General features: G+C 42.5%; 1 protein-coding gene across 5 annotated transcripts in view; it reads right to left on the bottom strand.

Moving 5' to 3' along the window:
* The window catches only part of FLRT2 (fibronectin leucine rich transmembrane protein 2), a 98445-nt gene that overhangs the window by 56439 nt on the left and 21541 nt on the right, over nucleotides 1-20465 (bottom strand). For 2 of the 5 annotated variants that reach the window (XM_083502043.1, XM_083502044.1), the window contains exon 2: nucleotides 18906-18975. The exons of the other annotated variants lie outside the window; for them this stretch is intronic. The gene's annotated coding sequence lies outside the window, so the exon portion shown is untranslated. The remainder of the gene's footprint in view (nucleotides 1-18905; nucleotides 18976-20465) is intronic. 5 annotated transcript variants of the gene reach the window in all.

Genomic DNA, 20465 nt, shown 5'->3' on the forward strand with positions numbered 1-20465 from the left:
TTAACATCTCCTTTATTTTACCTGCCGAATTCTTTTCCCTTCGGTAAATAGGCTGTTAAAAAGAAAATGGAACCAATTCAGCAGCAAAGCAGCTCTTTGGCAGCCTGAGCCATTTAAGATTTCCTTCTGAACCCTGCCACCTTAATTCAACAGCTTCATGTTCTCCGTGTCAAAACGGCCTGACTGGCTGTAGCCAGACAAGTTTGACAAGGCAGCAGGAGATTATTTTCAAGGAGGGATACAGCAAACTGCCGGGATTTGCCCAGCAGCTTCAAGAGTGGAGATCTTTGCCAGCTACCGTATGGGTCTTGGTGCTGTAAGTTTGGTGGGATAGACAGTCTGACATCCTTTTCAGCCGTGAAAGTCACTTGAACATGTGCATGGAAAGATCATGTGCCTCCAGCCTCCAAACATTTATTATGAGATTTGAAAGAGCCCCCAGATGCACAACTGCAGACGTGGAGGACTCTCTACACACCATCTGGAAGGCTGCTTTTTCAGACCCCAGTTAGGGATGCTTAAGGAGAGCAATCTTTGCAAATTCATATGCAATGTGACCTGATCTGAACCTCTCGCTCTAAAGTGTGGATCAGAACTCAGCTATCCATTGGGAGTTTACACTGCTCTGAATGTTGTACCACATTTCTCAGCATGTATCAAAATATGTATTTAAATATGTATCCTGAGAGAAAGTACATGTTAAAATATGTATGTGAGAAGATATTTTTTCTTTAAAAAAATCACAGATTGAGGTAAACACGAACACGGAATTTATGGGGCAGATTCACACCATACAATTCCAGCACATTCACTGCACATTTCTTGGCTCAAATAAACCTGAGAAGAGCTAGCCTTCTCAGAGCTACAAACTAGAGTTCCTGGGATTGTTTGGGAGCGATAATGTGGTTTGAATGTATCTTAAAGATATGGTGTGGGTCTGTCTTTTGAGTGCCCAGCTTCGGCACTGAAATCCTGGCTTGTTAAACAAAAAGCACTGCTTTGATCTGATGCCCAGTTCAGCAAGAATTAAGCATACCTATTTTTTCCTGGGTCGTTTCTATAGCCTGGTTACACAGATGGAAGGAAAGAAGGAAGGAAGGAAGGAAGGAAGGAAGGAAGGAAGGAAGGAAGGAAGCATTGAAACAAATAAAAGAATAGCAATTGACTGAAGGATACATAGCACAGCAAGGCTGCATCAAAAACCCTCTTCAGGCATTCAAGAACTAGGAAAAGCAATACATTAGGGTAGAACTGTGTGGATAAGCTTATGCCACCTTGTATTCCCAGTCTCATTTCCATGGCTCTCCATAAGTTGGACAGTGGCTGTTTGAAGGGGGGCTGGTCTCCTTCCACTTCCGTAGGCTCCTCATTTGATGTAGAACCCTGGTTTTCCAGGCATCTATACCATGTGAAATTCTCCATGAATATAGGCAGCTTCCTTACTTGGGACAACACCTTCCAACGCATTGATTGTGTCCCTGCCCTTCCCCATGGGTCATTTCCCCCAGTTCCTGAACCTCATAGTATAGCATGAAACCAGATATTTGGGCAACTTGGTTAGGTAGAATGAGTAGTCGCTTTTATTTTTGCATAATTGTATTTTTTATTTTTTAAAAAATATTCCTCCAAGGTGCTCTCTTCACCCCAATTTTATCCCCAAAACAACCCTGTGAAGTAAGCTAGGCTGCAAGCAAGTAACTGTCCAATGGTGACCCAATGAGGTTCATAGCTGAGAGGGGGTTGAATCTGGGGTATCTCTCTCCTAACCCATCCCTTTAACTGCAGTGCTCCCCCCTTCTTACCTATTATGATGTACATTTTAATTTCTTAATGAGCTAAAACACAATCTAAAGTTATCTAAACTGTTGACATCCCTAATTACTACATAAAGAAAGGTAAAGGTAAACCCCAGGCTCTGTGGTTTAGACCACAGCGCCACCCGCGCCCCTAATTACTACATAGTTTCCATTTATTTCAGGGATGGGATTCTAATTTCATGGCAGTAAAATGTTTAATGCTAAATCCTAGCTCCTCTTTCACAGAGCTGAAGCATTCAAAAATGTAGTGCAATTGTCAACACTTCAGCATGAATATTAAAGGCACCACCACAAAGGAATTTTCCCCACCCCTTAGTATGTATTAATGTTTTTTTCCCCCCATCTCAAAACTATCTTACGTCTTGTCTAGAAGTCTGTTACTAAGGATTGAAGTCTCCTGATGCTTTAATAGTTGCTGTAAGGATTAGTGATCACATGCTGCCAGTATTTATTTATGGTCATTACAAGTCTCCCAATCCAGTAACTAAGCATTGGAGCTTATTGAAGACAGGTGGACCTTTCTAGTTTATGAATGAAGTTGCAGCGACTTTGTGAATGGAGATCCAGGAGAGCTGTCTGGCGAAGAGGGCAATGAGGTCAAGCTGCTTAGTGACCCTCTAAGAGCATTATGGCAGCAAAGGCAGCTGCAGTAGTCAGGGTTAGAGGGATTTTCTATGGGGGAAAGGAGAGCAAACACTACATTAGCCTGTATATGTTGTTAGGTGTTTCTCAGCTCAGATTGCTGAGAGAAGAAATTTATCAATTGGAGCATCTGCCTAGTGGGGATCTACATTTTAAAGCAGGTGCACATGTGACACCAGAAGTACTCTTTGCAGTTCCTGCACCTTTATTTTGGATTCCAAACCAGCATTGTATTTTTGTATATGTCACCTTGAAGGCACCTGCCAAAACCTATTTTACTTTACTTTATTTGTTTAGAGTATTTTTTAATTCTTGCTCATCAACCAAAAGAAAAGCTCCCTCCTTGCTTACGCTCTAAAAAGATATAGCAGGAAAGGAACATAAACTGAGAGTCCTTAGTTTCAATTAGTTCAAGGAAAGGAGGTACCAAAGGTTGCAAGTTTCCAGTGTTATCCATGAAGCTATTCTGAGATGAGGGTTGTGAAGAGAATGTTTGTTCATCCTCTGTGACATGGTTAGGCAAACTAAGGCCTGGGGGCTGGATCTGGCCTTCTAAATCTGGCCTGTGGGTGGTCTGGGAATCAATGTGTTTTTACATGAGTAGAATGTGTGCTTTTATTTAAAATGCATCTCTGGGTTATTTGTGGGGCAGAGGAGACTTCCGGGTTGGTGCCTCCGGCAATGGTGGATTTCCTCTGACCGGGAGGAATCTGCTCCGTGGAAATTTGGGTCTGGCCACCACGGCGAAGGCGGAGACCCGTAAAAATCACAGGCGGGAGAAGCCTGTGAAGGTGGGATTCGGCAGGCACCTTTTGCGCCTCCCCTACTCACGGGGAAACCCGGTTTTGGGGATCCGGAGTGACGTGGGGTGAGCGGCGCAGTGCTTAGAATCGTCTGCTTCTTCCACGGAGTGAAGCCGCATAGCTGTTGCCGGAGAGCATTGACTTTTTCCTGTGGACAATTTGATTCCAAAGTAATTACCCGTGAGTAGAGCTGAGACGGGAGAATCAGATTTTAAACGTTTAATTTGGCATCAAAACGGGGAGGTTCAAAACAGGAAGTCCACCTTCCCTATTTGTAAACAAACTGAGGCAAGGAGGCTGTAGGCTGAAGTCTTGGAAAGCCTTTTGTAAAAGACTAAATTTCCATCTGTAAAGAGCATAAAACCCCCCTTGGAGGCAGGAGAAGGGGGGGGGGAGTTGTGGACTGAGTATGCCTGCAGGAGAGAGTGAAGGGAGTTAAAATACCGCCAGTAGGACTGACGTTTTGGAATGTTCATTGACAGCACTTAGAACGTTCCTTGACAGCTAGCAAAGTAAGAGAAATACATTGTTTCTATTGTCTCCGGCTGCTTCTAAAAAGGAGTAAAAAGTAACTGAAATCTGAAACTAACTTTGGATTGTATGAGTTGCATTTAAAGGGGACATTGTTGACTATTATAAATAGAAACTGTTTCCCCCTAGTGGAAGTCTCTGAAATTGGTTACTTTATAAGAGCTGGGCTAGGGGGATTTCCAGCTGCTAGATAAAAATTGTGAGACTCTGAGATTGACCTTGAATCTCTCAAGTGTTATGGCAAATGGAAAGGAAAAAACAGATGAAATGTCGACAGAAGAGGCCTTAGTGGTCGCATTAGTGAAAATAAACGATTCGCTGGAACAGCTTCACAGGAAAACAGACAAACTGGGACAAAAGGTGAACACCAACACAGAAACCATCCAGAGATTGATACAGGAATTTACCTTGACACGGCAAACTGTGGATGAAGTCAGGGAGAAAACCCTTGCTGCTGAATGTAAAACAATACAACTGGAGTGTGAGAGTGCCCCATCCATTCAAAGGCAACTCGGTGAACATAAATTGACATCTGTTATGATGGAATTCAAAGAAAAACAGATGAATTTGAGGACCAGAGCCCTACCTGAATTGGGAAAGGAAAGCTTGACAGAGCTTCAGGAGGAGACAGGACTAACATCAGTTGAGAAAGTGAGGCTTTTGGGGGTCAGTATGGGGGGTCAGAATTTGGGGGTCAGAATTTATTTAAGGGTAACTGTGAAGGACGTTGGATTGAAGAGAAGGGGGATTGGGAAATATGGACAAATCTGAAGTTGCTATTGTTGGGCCGAGCTGTTGTGGTGGGGATGAGGGTTGGTGTTGCCGGGGATGTTGCTTTTGTTCCAAATAGTGCAAGTTTTGGATGGGATGGATTGTTTCAGGAGGTGGCAGAGGGATGTTTCTGGATTTGTTTGGCAGGGCAGGAAGCCTCGAGTAAAATTTAAGATATTGACGGATGCTAAAGAAGGAGGTGGACCTGCCCTGCCAGACCCCTAAACTTTGTTGTGAACCATCTGCTTTTTGCTGGCTGAGAGAATGGTTGTCTCTTGGAAGCACTGAAGTGTTGGATAATGGCAGATGAAGTTGATGGACTAGATGGAATTGGCGGAAAAGACTGGCAAGATCCGAGACCAGGGAGAAGAGTCGGTGGAAGAAGACAGGGAAAAGTTTAAAGATTATTTATAGAAATATTGTAAAATTAATGAATGTTAGAAGAATGATGGAATGAAGTTATATGGCTTCAGTAGAAATGTTATAAGGAATTAAGTATAAATAGATTAATAGAGTATTAAAGGAAAATAAGGTTAAAATGTGTTAAGATAATTATAGGATAGAAAACAGGGGAAGATGGAAAGGAATTGCTGAAATAATTAATAGAAGTGGAATACAAAAAGGGAGGTGTGAGGAGGCCGTGGAAATATGTGAAAAAAAGATAAGATATTGGAAGGTTTTTTCCCCCTCTTTCTTCTCTTTTGATGTGTTTTTAAATTGTTTTTGTTTTGTTTTGTTAATTTTTCTGTAGTGTTTTTGTATTGTAATGTACTGTTTTTTCTTTGTTTTTTCTGTAAGTGTTTAAATTGTTGTAAAAGGAATAAATATTATTATTTGTGGGGCAGAGGAATTCGTTCATCCCCCCCCCCCAAAAAAAAATATAGGCCGGCTCACAACAAGCTCTGAGGGACAGTGGACCTGACCCCTGCTCTATGAACACACACACACACACACACCACACAACAGCAGTCACCTCAGGCTTTTGATAAGAGAAAGTGCTGTGCGGCATCCCCCATCGAGGTGTGGAAAGCTTTTTAGAGGCTGCGGAGATTGACTCAGAAATGTACCAATCCTTCTTTGGAAGCCAAATTGCATTCATACCTGTTTGGCTTCCACAGGAGGGAGCTTATGTCCCTGGGATGCAAGGGAGGCCCTTTTCTAAGTACAACATTCAGTCTTGGCTTCTATGGTAAAACACCCCCCCCCCATTACTTTACACCAGCATTATATCCAAGGCCTGTCCACCAACTCATGAAAAGAAAGTGTGGGGGGGGGGCATTACACCCCATCTTTGCCTGAGAATTTGACACATAGGCAACTTTTCAAAGGGGTTAAGGAAATAATATTAACATCACAGCCTGTTTATGACAGCAATTTTCAAAACCACGGCAGCTTCCAATGCCAGAAGCGATGGCACAGGGGAGAGTGTTATTATAACAGCATGATTCTCTGTGAAAGCCTGTCACCTTCTGTTCTTGAGCCTTGCTAATGTACAAAGGCGAGATGCCCAGTTTAGGAAAGGGATGTTTTTCCCACTGTTACATGGTGCCTGCTAATGCGACTGCTAATGGACCATAATTCCCCTGCCCATCTTCACTGCAACAGGTACAGGAAGTACTGGAACTCAGAGGCCATGAAGCATAAGTCCTAAGGCAGGTCCCACTCCAAAGGAACTACAATGCACTTTATGTGGGAGTTCATTTCCAAGGGTTCTGTATATACACAGAAACATATATATTCAAATCCTGGGAACCACCAATGTATGAGCATCCCTAGCCTTCCAGAAGTGGAGTGCTGACTGGACCTTGCCTGGTAAGGTTAGCCTCTCTGCCTTGTTTTTGGGGCAAGGCCTGCTCAACACACCAGCTCTGGGATCCACTCACAAGATCTCACAGGGCCATCCAAGTTCCCACAAGATCTCAAGCAATCCTCTCCAGCCTTCTGGAACCAATATGCCAAGAGGGCTTTGCCCAGGAAGCAAGGCAAGAAGCTTAAAAACTCTCTTCACACCAGGGAAAACTTGCCATGCATTTAATTCAACTGGCCAGACTTCAAGGTTGAAATCACACAAGTTGAATACATGTAAGAAATGATCGTACTGTAACTGCAGCAGCTTTGACTTTCCATCGACAAGCAGGCAGTCAAAGCAAGATCCGGTTTTGCTGTCCGGCTTTCATGACTGACAGTGGCAGCAGGAGGAAATGTGTACGCTAGGAAATTATGGCCTAGGTGCAGTCCAGCGTGGAACAGAAAAAGCCTAATTTGCATCGCATTCCACAAACATCTTTGCCCGAGGCAACTATGTGTAATACAAAGAAGCAGCTCAAATAAAGGAGCTTTAATCAGCACTAAACCTGGTTAAGTAGATGCTGGGAGGGGGGGAGGCTCCATGATACTAGACCAAAAGGAGAGGATTAGCGCTAAAAATAACAGAGGAAGTTAATATAAAAAGTTTAAAAGCCTGCAGCTGCACCCTACAAGTTTCAACTGTGCAATGTTTACCGAGATTCCAATGTTGTTATAAGTGCAGAGGAACAATTCTGTCCCAGGCGTGCCGATGTTCTGAGAGTAGTGGAGGCTCACGAGAGACGCTTTTATGAATTTGGCCACCAAGCTGCAACTGAGCTGGTATTATATAAGAAATGCTCACTGGGGAAATCTCTTCTTAAGTGTATGCCCTGGGCAACCATCTAAAAACTTGAGAAAGGGGCATGGCACAAGCATTGCATGCCAAAGTTCCCAAATTCAATCCTTTGAGTTTCTAGGTAAGTCTGGAAAATCTCTCTGTCCGAAAAGCTTGGAAAGTTTCATTCCACCTAAAAATGGAATGAATATGTTCATTTCAGTTTCTCTCATTTTCTCATTTTTTTCAGATCTTAAATTTACTTCCAAACCTTTCCATAGCAGCTTGCGGTTTTCTGTCAATGTCTTAAAAATTCACCAGCATTCTAGTGCCAATTTTACCTAATATTTACATTTTTTGTGCAATGTTGCCTAATTAGAAGTGATTTTGCATGTGATTTTCAATGATAGATGCATTTACACTTGCACTTTACCTGGGTATAAGCACTGTTGTACACATCCCTTGGTGGGAGAACTGCATTGCAAAATTTGTAAACATGCACATTTCAAAGGGCAGTTGTGCTTCGCTTGGCGTATTATTTCAGGAACTGTGAAGTAGGTAAGATTGCATTAAAATGTGAACTGAAACAAATTTCTGCCCGCATCCCAGTTACTGCCAATCAAAGTAGATGGAACTGATGCAGATCACCTTCTTGAACTCAATTCTATTAATCTGAGGGGCAGAGGAGGAGTTGGGGAACCTCTCGTGATTGCCCTCATATTAAATTTCAATGGGCTGGTATTTCCCCACTTAAAACTATGTTCTATTTTGGTAATTTTTGAAGGCCTGGCTTGCTTCTGGATTATGGAAAGAACTTAAATGGAACGTACTATTTACATATGATCGGGTGGGTGGCTTTTTTTGCTGAGGGCTTGGGAGGTTTGAATTACACACTGGATGCCCTGTGACAGCTCAGTTCCTAAAACAGAAATCATAATGATCCATGTGCATATCTATCCCCACCCCAAATAGTCTGAAGGCCCTTGATGCGGTTCTACTGCTGAAACTAAACAGATCTGATCCCATAAACTGCCGGGAAGGGAAAAAAACTAGAAACCCTTTTGCAAATTGAAAGTTTGAGCTCCCTTGAAGAAGAATAGGCTATATGTGTAATAATTAAAAATAACTAAAAAAGATAAGTCGAACCAAAGTCCATTCTGCTTACTGGTGTGGTTGGGCTGCACCTCTAGCACACAAGGGTGTGAACTGTTAACATCACACTTGATTATTATAAGGCTTCTATAACCAATGGATAAGATACCCAAGTGCTGCTTGATAAATGTAAGATGGCTGCCAACACAGACTTCAGCGATGTTATTTGCCCAGTGAGTCAAATATTATGTATTTTCTACAGGTTTGAGTGGCACCCAACAGGCTTCCTTGCACGGTTTCATTGGTGCAAAGATGTCAAGAATGTTGAATCAGCCTCAGCCAGCTGAAGTGAATTTCACACAAGTGGGAGTGGCCAAGTGCTATTTGAGCAAACATCTCAAATATGTGTGTGTGTGTGTGTGTGTGTGTGTGTGTGTGTGTGTTTAGATCATTGTCCACAGTTCAGGCAACATTGATTGTCCTGGGGCCTTAGGGTCAAGGACAGGTCATAAATAGATGATAATGATAATAATTAATAATTTAGCCCAAGTAAATTCATTGTGTTAAATCGGACTGAAGAGCTCAGTGCAACTCAGATTAATCTTGAAATGCACAGGCCTATTTGGCAGGAAGTGTGTTTGTGTCACCACTTTTGTTGTCATCTAGATTCAAGCTACTCAGAAATAACTGCAAATGTCTACTTTGAAGCACGAAACTCCATCTCTGAAAATGCAAAACAAAAACTTTGAATGTCACCAGTGAAATGCACTCTTTCTTATATCCATAAACCAATTCTTTTTAATTCTGTGAAAATCAAAGGTGCATTTTTATTTTGGACATTCACTTCATTTCTAACTTGAATGTGCATGAACAAATGTCATGCTTATTAAGCTTAGGACTAGTTCTCACCTGTGTCTCCACTGAACCAACAAGGGCTCCCACCTTTAGTGTGAAATGGTATAGTCAAGAGACCAGGTTATCACTCATCTATTATTTGGGGGCTTAAGTAGCAGGAAAAGGTCCAAAAGGGGAAAGAATTTGGAAAGTGCTCCACTTTAGGAGTGAGCATGGTCTACAGAAACCCTGTGGTTCACTTAAAAGTTTCAAATTTATAAAGCAAGATTGCATGTGCAAAGTATATATAGTGGTACCTCTAGTTGCGGACTTAATCCGTTTCGGGGTGCCATTTGCACCCTGAAAAGTCTGCAACTAGAGCGCTTCTTCCGTGTATGTGCGTGGCACAATCGAGCACTTCTGCGCATGTGTGAAGTGGGCAGATCGCTTTTGTGCATGCCCGTGTGGCGAACCCGGAAGTAAACACTTCCGAGTTTGCCGTGTTCATAAGCTGAAAGTCCATAACAAGAGCGGAACGCAACTAGAGGTACCACTGTATTAGTAGTTAAGGCCTGAATCAATTTCCTTTAAGTGAATCTGCTTTCTTGTTTAAGAACAGACGATGTGCTTTGCTTGATCCAGAGATGACCGTTTCCCAACACCACTGGAAAAGGAAGGGAGGTACAGTGGCTTGACCTCCTGATGCTAAACTTCGGTTTAGCATTTCATGCTAACCCTCTGTTTTCCTCCTCCTCCTCTGCCTGTGGGAGCACAATCCCTTTAATTAGAGCCTTTGGAATCTGGCACTTAAAAATTCTTCATGATACCGCTGTAGATTTTTATGTATTCTGTTGCGATTTCTCAGAGACGCTCATCCCCCATTACTGCAACATTAACTTAGGTCAGCAGCACAATTTAACATTTTGCCAGAGGATCATAATCCTTCGGATGGTTTTCAGCTTCATTTTAGCTTAATGAAGGGAATGCAACACATAACAGCCAAAAAACAAAAGAGGATCAAAGACAGCTATAAATAAAAAAATGTGCATGCCAAGCCAAAACACTTTCCTCTTTTTTTGCACCAAATAGCACAGAGATAATGTACCGCATTGGCATATGTGACCCAGAAGCAGCTTCAACAACTTTTTGTTTGCTTTGTAAGGGATTCGCACTAATATACGATGCTAACATATTCTGCCCTACATTCCAGCAAATTGTAAAACAAACAAGAGACACTATGAAGTCGGCAGAGTTCTGTTCAATCCCTGTAAACTGAGATCATCAGGAAATATAAATCTTCTTCGAGGCATCAAGGAAAGGTTCTTTAAACTGTTTTTTTTAACAGCATGTTTACTCAGAAGTCCCAATGAGTTCAATGGGACCCACTCCCTAGTACGTTTGCTCCTGCAATTTCCAGCAACTGGCATTCAGAAGCATACCATCTCTGATCATGGAGGCAGAACATAGCGATCAGGGTTAGTAACTACTGATAGTCTTATCCTCCATGAATCTATCTAATCCCAGTTTTAAAGTCATCCAAGTCACTGGCTGTCATGGCCTCTTGTGGAAGCTAATTCCATAATTTAACTATGTGCTGCATGAAGAAGTACTTAAGTAATACGGGGTGATGGAGTCAGTAGAGCATGAGACTTAATCTCAGGGTTCTGGGTTTGAGCCCCACCTTGGACAAAAGATTCCTGCATTGCAAGGGGCTGGACTAAATAAACCTTGTGGTCCCTTCCAACTCTACAATTCTATGATTCTCTTATTCTTTTGTCTGTCCTGAATCAAAAGCTAGTGTTATGAACCATGGAAACCTTCATACATATTATGGGTTGAAGGAAACTTTTGAGAATTTATGTAATGCTGGCTACATCATTAGGAAGAGTGAGGTAACCTGCCTCAGGTTACCAATACTGATCTCCCTTTTTTAAAAAAAAACAGCATATTCTATTGTTGATGGCTGTGTTTTTTTACTATGGGTGGGTAGGTAGGCACTATTTGTGTTTTCCATCTCAGAACTCAGAATGCCTCGGTCCATCTCTATGTTCCTCACAAAACACCCTCCATGGTAGCAATTTTACATAATCAATGGTGCATGAAGTTTGAATGCTACCTTTTCCCCAGGGACCAGATCCATTAAGACCTGTACTCAAACTCTCTGTGACCCCCTACGGTTTATATTTCTGTAAGAGGAGCACTGTTTTGCAGACAGCGATAAACCTAAAAGTTACATTAACAAGTGTCTTCACCTTGATAATGGATTGCCAATATTATTAAATGTTGCTATCTTTGGATAGCTGGCTTTTTAGTGCATTACTTGAGTTATGCAAAGAGTGACAAGATTATGGTTAAAACTGGATGAATAATTAAAGTAATAGAGTAATTGGAGTTGTACAATTTTCACAGCTGAGAGGAGTTGGAGAGGGGGTATGCTTCTTAGTTTATAGTTCTCCATAGAAGCCATTGCCAAGCATACCATTCCCAGGAGATCAGAATAAAAGATAATCAGGATTTTAAACACACACATACACACAAGAATAACAGGTTATGTTGTTTTCTCTAGCTTAGCAGAAACTGCAGAGTAGGAATGCATTAGGCATCTGCATGGATGAACATTTCACCTCTTCAAAGTGACCAGACTTATAACCATATCCTACCAAAAGCCCACACAAAACAAAACTCAGAGCTGCAGACCACATACCTAATTGGGAGCTATTATCCCTGCCTTAGAAACTCTGTTCCTAAGGAGACATGCACAAGGCTGACAGCAATGACACAGCAGAGAGAAAAGATGTCCTTACTATCACTCTGTTCTGTAGCTAGCCTGCCTGGGATGAGAAAATATAACCTCAAGTGATGTTCAGTGTGAGATTCTTACTTCACTGAAGGTTACATACAGGCCCTCAGAAGGGAGGGTGGATGTTTACGGACATGTCTATCTCCTTCAAACTTTATGTACTTATTCTTCCAAATACCAGTATATGCACAAGATCGTGTAAAGTGATGTTAAAACTGTAAGATGCTACCACCTCAGCTAGGCCAAATATAGACCTTCAGAGTTTCCCCTTTAGCTGCCGTCTGTTCCACAATTATTTATTTATTTATTTTAAAGGTATTAATGTACTGCTTTTCAAGCGAGCCTCACGGAGCAGGTTACATAATACTGTTGAAAACAATAAGCATAAATTAAAACTGTGTAATGAAACAGCAAAGGCAATTTATGGAGAGGGAAGACATTTTGAAAACCAGGTCTCTGCTCCTCCATGGGGCATGTGCTTCTTGAACAGCCCTGTGGTGGCATTTGAGGAACGAGAGGCCACCCGAGCCAGAACACTAGGAATGAGATAGTGAGTGGCACTCTAAGCTGTTCTGTTCTCTTTCTGTTTTAAAGAAAGGACAAGAACAGAGATCGCTTGGGCACTGCAAGATAAGATGCATTAAGGCCCTGGGATCGGGCAGGGAATGATGGCTTCCCAGATGTTGTTTGACTCCCATCTGCCCCAGCGAGCCTCAACAGAAGGTGGAGAGTCTTCTCAATATCTGCCACACAACTCTGATTTCCTGAAAACATGACTACCCTCAGGCCTGAGGGCTCAGCCATACTGCCATTTCATGCGGATAGTAAGCTTCACTGCCCATAGGATGCTCTCCTTCAAACCACTGCATTCCATATTCACCCCTCCCTCAATCCAGATTTTCTCACACCAGGGATTCTCCAAAAAGAAGGGGAAATGTAGTAAGGTGGTGATTTGGAGAAGAATATCATATGGATAACGGAGAATTAATAGGAGTGCAGGAAACTTACTGTCCACATTAAACAGCACTATAGATGACCCCAAAGTTTCTTTCAAAACCAAAAATGACTTTCCTAGCTTCCTGTGTTATCTTGATTTAATCTCTCTCTTTCTCTCTCTCTTACACACACAAAAACTACTTATAGAGCCAGTTTAGATACATATTACACCAGTCTTCCCCAACCTGATGCCCTCCAGAAGTTCCAAAGTGCACCTCTCATTGTCTCAGACCACTGCCTATGCAAGCAGTACACCAAATTATGGTTATGTATCCCTCAATCTTCCCCCAACCCCCAGTAATTTCTTAACTTACTTCGGAGTTCATAGCAAACCATGGTTTGCAATTTTGTTAGAACCAGGAATACTATGATTTGTTCAAACCATCCTTCTCGTACAAACCAAGATTAAACTCAATGCAGAAGGAGAGGAGATATACGTGTACAGAATTTCAAACCAGGGGGTGGCATTAGCTATGAAAGCAGCTCATGCCACTATGCATTTGTTTGAAATTACATTTCAGAATAAGATGAGCTGCAACTTAGACTGTTTTTCATTCTCATGTCCACATTCCACCTCTCTTTTCAAAAGGAATGATAGGTACATCCACAACAGAAATAACAGGGATCCTCTGTTGTGAGTCCACAAAGGTCTCAAAAGACTGCAATATTTCCATGCCAGAGTTAAAAAAAAATACCGACTTTGAAGGTGACTACTGATCTTGCAATCCCATCTCCTTTGAAAGTATTTCTTAAGGCGACCCAGCACGTCAGATGCTGCAAGGATCACTAAAGAAGATGAAACATATCCCTGATTTAAAAGGATATCAGGTGGCCCAAAACCTTCCGATGAACACTTCAGGAAATTGTCTTAAGTCCTCCTCTAATCCTGTGATCTGCCTCCACTCTGCTGGTTGGGGCAGAGGGTGGGGGGAGAGAGCAGTGTTGTAATTAATGCTTCAAACTAGATATCTACAACTATATGCACACACAATGAAGAATTGATCAAAAAAAGCAAAGACATCGACATCTGCTTTGAAAAGGCATTTCAATTCCTTCCATGTCCTCAGAAGGAAAACGCATCTAGCAGTCCATATTTTAACCACTGTTTCATTTAATAATGCATATTGACATTTATCCGGAGAGATCAGCCTGTGCCTGGCTTCTTATTGTACACCCGCAAGCCTCTTGTCCATTCCTATGACTTTTTATTATAAGGCACTGTGAATCTATGGGCGGTGACAGCAACGCCACTCCAAATAAAAGGCGTGGTTGACCATTCTCATGACAAATATTTTGCTTGTCTCTCGAGGCCGCATTCCTCTAGAGGTGGTGGGAGATGAGTGTTTTGCCTTTCAAATTTCATACAGTGATTTTAACCCATTCCATTCTTGGTCAAAAGGCCCCCAAAGGATCCTGGGAACTGTAGTTTGTGAAGCGTGCTGAGAATTGTAGCTCTGTGAGGACTTAACCACACACCCCAGGATTCATGTGCTTTAAATGCTTGGTGTGGGTGTGGCTAATGAACCAAGGCCTGATTCAGTCTATTAAGGAAGATTTATGTGAGAATGTTAGCTTTTCACCACTTGGCAACCACAGATTGCCACTTCCCCTATTGCATCTAAGCAGATTTTATAACATGAAGCTTTAAAGTTCTGGTGCTCCATTTATATGCTCCAAGATACTCTCAGCAGTTTGAAAAGCTGCTGTTGAGTGAAGGTTGTTCTGGGTGTTAGTCCCATGGGAGCCACACAAATCTATTTTCATTCCTACACCTTAGCAGCTGTCCTCGGTGACCCCTCTGCCTGCACTGGGACCTGAAGTCTCTCTGGATTTCAATTATACCGCAAGAATGATTCCCATCTGTGTCAGGCAGGCATTATTAGATAATGAGCAAGGTGCTTAATCCACATCACTGCGTAGAGTGTATTTCAAGTGCATATACAAAAAAGAACAGCACTTTACTGTTGCAGCAAACCACTGTGTGACGCATAATCATTCACATATACGCATGCAAAAACCCACATGCCTGCACAGTGAAATGCACTCCTGGTCTCTGAAAGTACAAAGAATTTAGCTGTAAAGGAAAGTACACATATAAAAGCAATTTGCATTCTGTGCAACTCTCTGTGTTGGCCAAATCCTGTGACAGAGAGAGACGCAGAAATCAACAGGCTGGGTAATTTGTTTGTAAAGGTAAAGGGACCCCTGACAGTTAAGCCCAGTAGCGAACGACTCTGGGGTTGCGGCGCTGAGGGAACTGGTGTTTGTCTACTCCGCAGACAGTTTTTCCGGGTCATGTGGCCAGCATGACTAAGCTGCTTCTGGCGCAATGGAACACTGACACCAGAGCAGCGCACGGAAACACAATTTACCTTCCAGCCAGTGTGGTACCTATTAATCTACTTGCACTTTTTGGTGTGCTTTCGAACTGCTAGGTTGGCAGGAGCTGGGACCAAGCAATGGGAACTCACCCCGTTGCGGGGATTCGAACCGCCAACCTTTTGATCGGCAAGCCCAAAGCTCAGTGGTTTAGACCACGGCTCTAGCCACGTCCCATATTTGTTTGTAGTATTCAGCAAAAGAAACAAGGGATGCCCAGTTCTGTGGACTTACTATGAGGAGAGCAAACTATGATCACTCTATAGAATTATGATACCTGCTAATACAGATCAGCAAAATGCATCCCAAAGACTACATTGGCATTGAGCAGTCACTTGTTTCAATGATTGTTCTATATTGCTTTTAAATGTTATTTTTTATAAGTTGCTGTAAACCTCCCTGGTGTTTTGTGAGAGGGAGGTATATAAATACTTTATCACCTAGACATCTGATAGAAGGGAATTCCACAGGGTGGGTGCCACTACCAAGAAGGCTCTCTGCCTAGTTACTATCAACATAGAGAGTAAAAAGCTTATTGGATCAGGTTAAGACTTACTGGTAGTATAAGATGACTCCTTAGATAACTTTACTAGAGGGAGTTCACAACAATCCATCTTGAGTTCTTAGATGTGAGATTTTGAGTCCCACTACACTATGGCCACATTCACACCGAACATTTAAAGCTCTGTGATATCACTTTTAACAATTATGGCTTCCCCCAAAGAATTCTGGGAGTTCCAGTTTGATAAAGTTGCTGTGAGTTGCTGGTAGACTCCTGTTTCTCTCACAGAGCTACAATTCCCAGAGCTCCTTGAGAAGAGGAATTGATTGTTAAACCATCCTGGGAATTACAGCTTCTGATATGATAGCTCCATAAAGACTTTGTTTGTGTGTGAAGGTTTAATATACTCTGATAACAGAACGACTACAGCATACCTGCTCTGCATTACTGGATTCTCTCTACCGCAACAAAAGCAAATTGCTTAGCCCTGCTGCTGCATTAGGCAAACACCTCCAAGAGACTGCAATGGAATCGCAGAGAAGATCCAGCTACAGTTTCACCTTCTGAGCACTGTGACATGTGCCTCTTGCAGGAGAAAGCATTTAAATCGGTAAAACCCATCACTTGAAATTTAATGCAGAGTGCCAAATGTCTACAGCAGCATCCATAAAAGCCATTACACCTGCAATCTTCTGACACACACAGATGAAGGTTAGCCTGGTAATTTTTTCATAGCCTTATTACATGTCCATGATGATCAAATGCATTTGAGGAGCAGCTGGAAAAGGTCACAGAATGTACCTTGGTTGCCAAGTTTCTTGAGGTTGATTAGGAAGGGGAGGATCACAAGAGAAACTTGAGTTAAATAGACACCCCTCTTTGTTGAATAATTCAGCTACTGAGAGCACATTTATTTATTTCGCTTATATCTATGGAATTCAAGGGATCATATCCAGGCACTCTACAATCCACACCCTGGCAATGCTCAGGTTTTACTTAGCTCCAGCAAAGCAGCCGCATCATGTGCCTTCAGACAGTGAACACACAACACAAAAGAATGCTATGAAAAACACATAGCAAGTGACATTGCCTTGCCATGTGTATCTGCGCTCTGGCAAAATGCTGGTTGGACTACTGCAATGTGTTGGATATGAGGCTGCCCTGGAAGACTGTCTGGAAACTTTGATGAATTCAGTACATTGTATCCAGGCTGTTAACTGGGACTTACCCATCATCAAAATTCTTCACAGGCATAATTTGTTCCAGGCACAGTTCAAACTGCTGGTTTTGACCCATAAAGCCTGAATTACTTGAGACCAATATAACTGAAGAACCCATTTGAGCCTGCCTGGCTGCTAAGATCATCTTCAAATGCCCTGCTCTAGCAGACCCTCCAAGTGTCCCTATTTTCCAGTGATGTCCCTGATTTAGAGAAGCCGTCCCAGTTTCTGATTTTATCCCGGAAGGTCCCACTTTTCCTTAGGATGTCCCTATTTTCATTGGAGAGGGTATGGAGTTATCTGACCCCTGAGCCATCTGAAGGCATACCCTGTATAGGGAAGTTTTTAAATGTTTAATGTTTTATTATGTTTTTATATATGTTGGAAGCTGCCCAGAGTGGCTGGGGGAACCCAGTAAGATGTGTGGGGTATAAATAGTAAAATTATCATTATGGAATGGGACATCCCTATTTACACTGGAAAAATGTTGGAGGGTATTCTCTAGGTGACCAAAGATTTGGAAGTTAGGCAGGTGTTGACTAGGGCCAGGCTAAAACTCTCTCTGCAATAGTCCTCAGGTATTGAATTTCCTGCCCAGAGACATTCCACTGGAACCTGGTTTATTACCTTTTAGGCTTCAAAAGACCGTTTTCTTCCCCTAAGCATTGGGTGATTGATTTGTTTTTACCTCTGCCTGCAGCATATGGTTGCTTGAGCTTTATTGCCATTTTACAGGGTTTTTTAACGCATAGTTTAAAATATGTTGTAAACCGCCTCAAAACCATTTTAGGTACAGATGCAGAAGAGTAAAAATGATTTCAACAGCAAATGAACAAAACTGAATAAAATAAAGTTATAAAGGACAGCTAAGCAAAGGACAATACAACTACAGAGCCAGCCTTACCATTGGGAAAGATCTGCTCAGTCAGCAGGTTTGGGGTGACCCTAAAAGGGCAGCAGATAATCATGAACTATAGCATCTGAGGGGCATCATATATGCCTCAGTAACCAAAGTGTCTTGAACAATCTGTGGACAGAGTGGCAATATGAGTGATGCTCTGAGTGACAGCTTTGTGGACAGGAACAGTTTACCGCTGCCAGGGTCGTGCCAGGCTGCCAGGACCTGGAATCTCAGGGCTTCCGCCTCTTTCTCAGGGTGGTCTCTAGGGGAAAGTGTTAAATCTCAAGAGTGGGGGCATTTTAAGCCTTTTCTCCTTTCAAACATGTTTGTCTTGTCTTCATACACTTCTTCCCCTTGCTAGAGGCAACAGTGACCAACAGGTGGGCACCACTGCAAGCATAATCAATCTATTTTGAAAACAACTGGCAAACAGAATGACAATTCTACACTGGAGATTAGGTTCGAAGGGAAGGAAGGGGAAGGGAAGTGGTAGAACATCTGCTTTGCATGCAGAAGGTCTCAGGTTCAATGCCCAGCATCTCCAGTTAGGGCTTTGGGGAAAAATCTTGCCTGTAAACTCTAGAGAGCTGCTGCTAGACAATACTGAGCTAGATGGTGCACTTGTATGACTCAGTATAAGGTAGTTTCCTAACACTTTAAGAAAATCACTACATGCCTTCAGTCTCCACTCCATACAGCTTCCACCCCATACAAAGGTCTGGACAAAGGTCAAGACACACTGGAGAGCTTTAAGTATCAGCCTTCACACAGGATAGAAGCAAACTCGTTCTTCTCTTTGTCTGGCCTATAAACTCGGATGGACTAACTCAAACAAATCTGGATTAGTAACTAGTATCAGCGAACAAGGCCATCGTAAAAACAGCAGGAGATTTAATGCTCCCACACCTGCACAATTTAATGTAATTTGTAATGACAGACAGTCTTCAGGTTAGAGCACGCAAGTGGAATCGAGGAGATTTGAATCCATCATTACCTGGGTCTGCCACAGAGGCACTGCATTATCTTGGGTGTGTGATGCTGCCGCAGAGTCTAGATCTGATTCCCTAATGACAAAATGAAAACAAAGCAAAATCTTTTCATCTTTTGTGGGATTGCTTAGAAAAGCATGGGCTGGCAACCACAAGCAAATATTTGAACATGTCGTCATGCGGCTCCAGCAAAGCAGATGCTCTCAGCTAAGCGTTTCAGTAGCAAAGTGTACCCATGCAAGCGAGTCTTGTTAGAACATGGGCCTCTGGCTGCCGAGAATTCCCATCTCAACTTGTGAGATTTGACAGAGACTCCTTTGCTGGATCTTTGAGGAGAACAAGCAACACCCCTGTCGTCGTCTTCTTTTCCTTCTCCTCTGTTTTGCTCACCACAAGCACCCTTTAAACAAAAAAGAATAAAGAAATCCTGTCCTTCCATTAGGAAGATGAAGGTGGCAGGTATGTTCCCCTAATGCTCATAACAAGGCCTCAAGCCCATCCATGGATGAGCAACGATTTAAGCCCTGGCCTCCCCAGTAGAAGGCTATACTGTCTCCTGAGGGAACAGCCAGCAACTGCAAGTGCCCAGAAAAAGCCCACTTTTTAGTGCATCAAATGTGGTATGTGGATTACGAATCATCTCTGCCTTCTCCCTATCATCGACTTCAAAAGCTGACGTGGCTCTCTAACATGGGGAACTTGTCAATCCTTACCTGGAAACTGTGCCAAATCATATGCAAAATAAGCAACACCATATATGGAATTTGGAGAGCTACTCCAGAAAACTGTTCTGTGCTTTGTTTCATTTCTTCAGGAGTATCTTCAGATTTGTGAGCAGAAGTGGATTTAGGGTAGTGTGACCTGTTCGGCCACACTGGGCACCACACTGCAGTGAGTGGGGGAGCACAATAATGTGCAGTGCCAGAAGCAAGGGGTGCTTAAATTCAGCATGAGGGCTCCACTGAAATTTGAGAAATTGAATGTTCACCATTGTTGTGATACCTGCTTTTGATCTCTAAAATGGAAAAGGTTGCCTGAAATAGCTGGGTCAGCTTGTGTGCTTCTCCCGGCCACCCTTTCCCCAGATGAAGGAAAAATGGCACCTTGATTTATGTACAATTATTTCACCAGGAAGCACTCTAAGAAATCTCTCTCTTTCTGCTAGAGTGGCATCGGCTCCTAAGGGTGAAGAAAGAAGATTAAAAACAAATACAAAGGAAGTTGTTGCATGACAGAGCATTGCCAAGCAACAGAGGTGACCTTGAGCATTTGTGCCCCTCTCTTTTTTGTGTTGCGTGTGGAAATAAACGGATAAATATATCCATATCTGCATGCACTGATTTTTTTTAAAAAAAATTCCAAATATGTTCGGAGTGTTGAGGTTGGGGAAAATGCATTACTCATCATGGCACAACCACAGACATAAACAAGTTCTAGTCTTACAATTCTTTTGTCTGAGACGGGACTTCCTAGTTCCCTTTGACATCATGTTGCATTCCAGTCAGAGAAGTGAAAGTGGCAGCTGCTCATAAGAGGCAGTGGGGAAAGGCAAGACATGAGCATAG

Source organism: Podarcis liolepis, assembly GCF_965112155.1.
Source record: "Podarcis liolepis genome assembly, chromosome: 1".
In the NCBI taxonomy this organism is placed as follows: domain Eukaryota; kingdom Metazoa; phylum Chordata; class Lepidosauria; order Squamata; family Lacertidae; genus Podarcis; species Podarcis liolepis.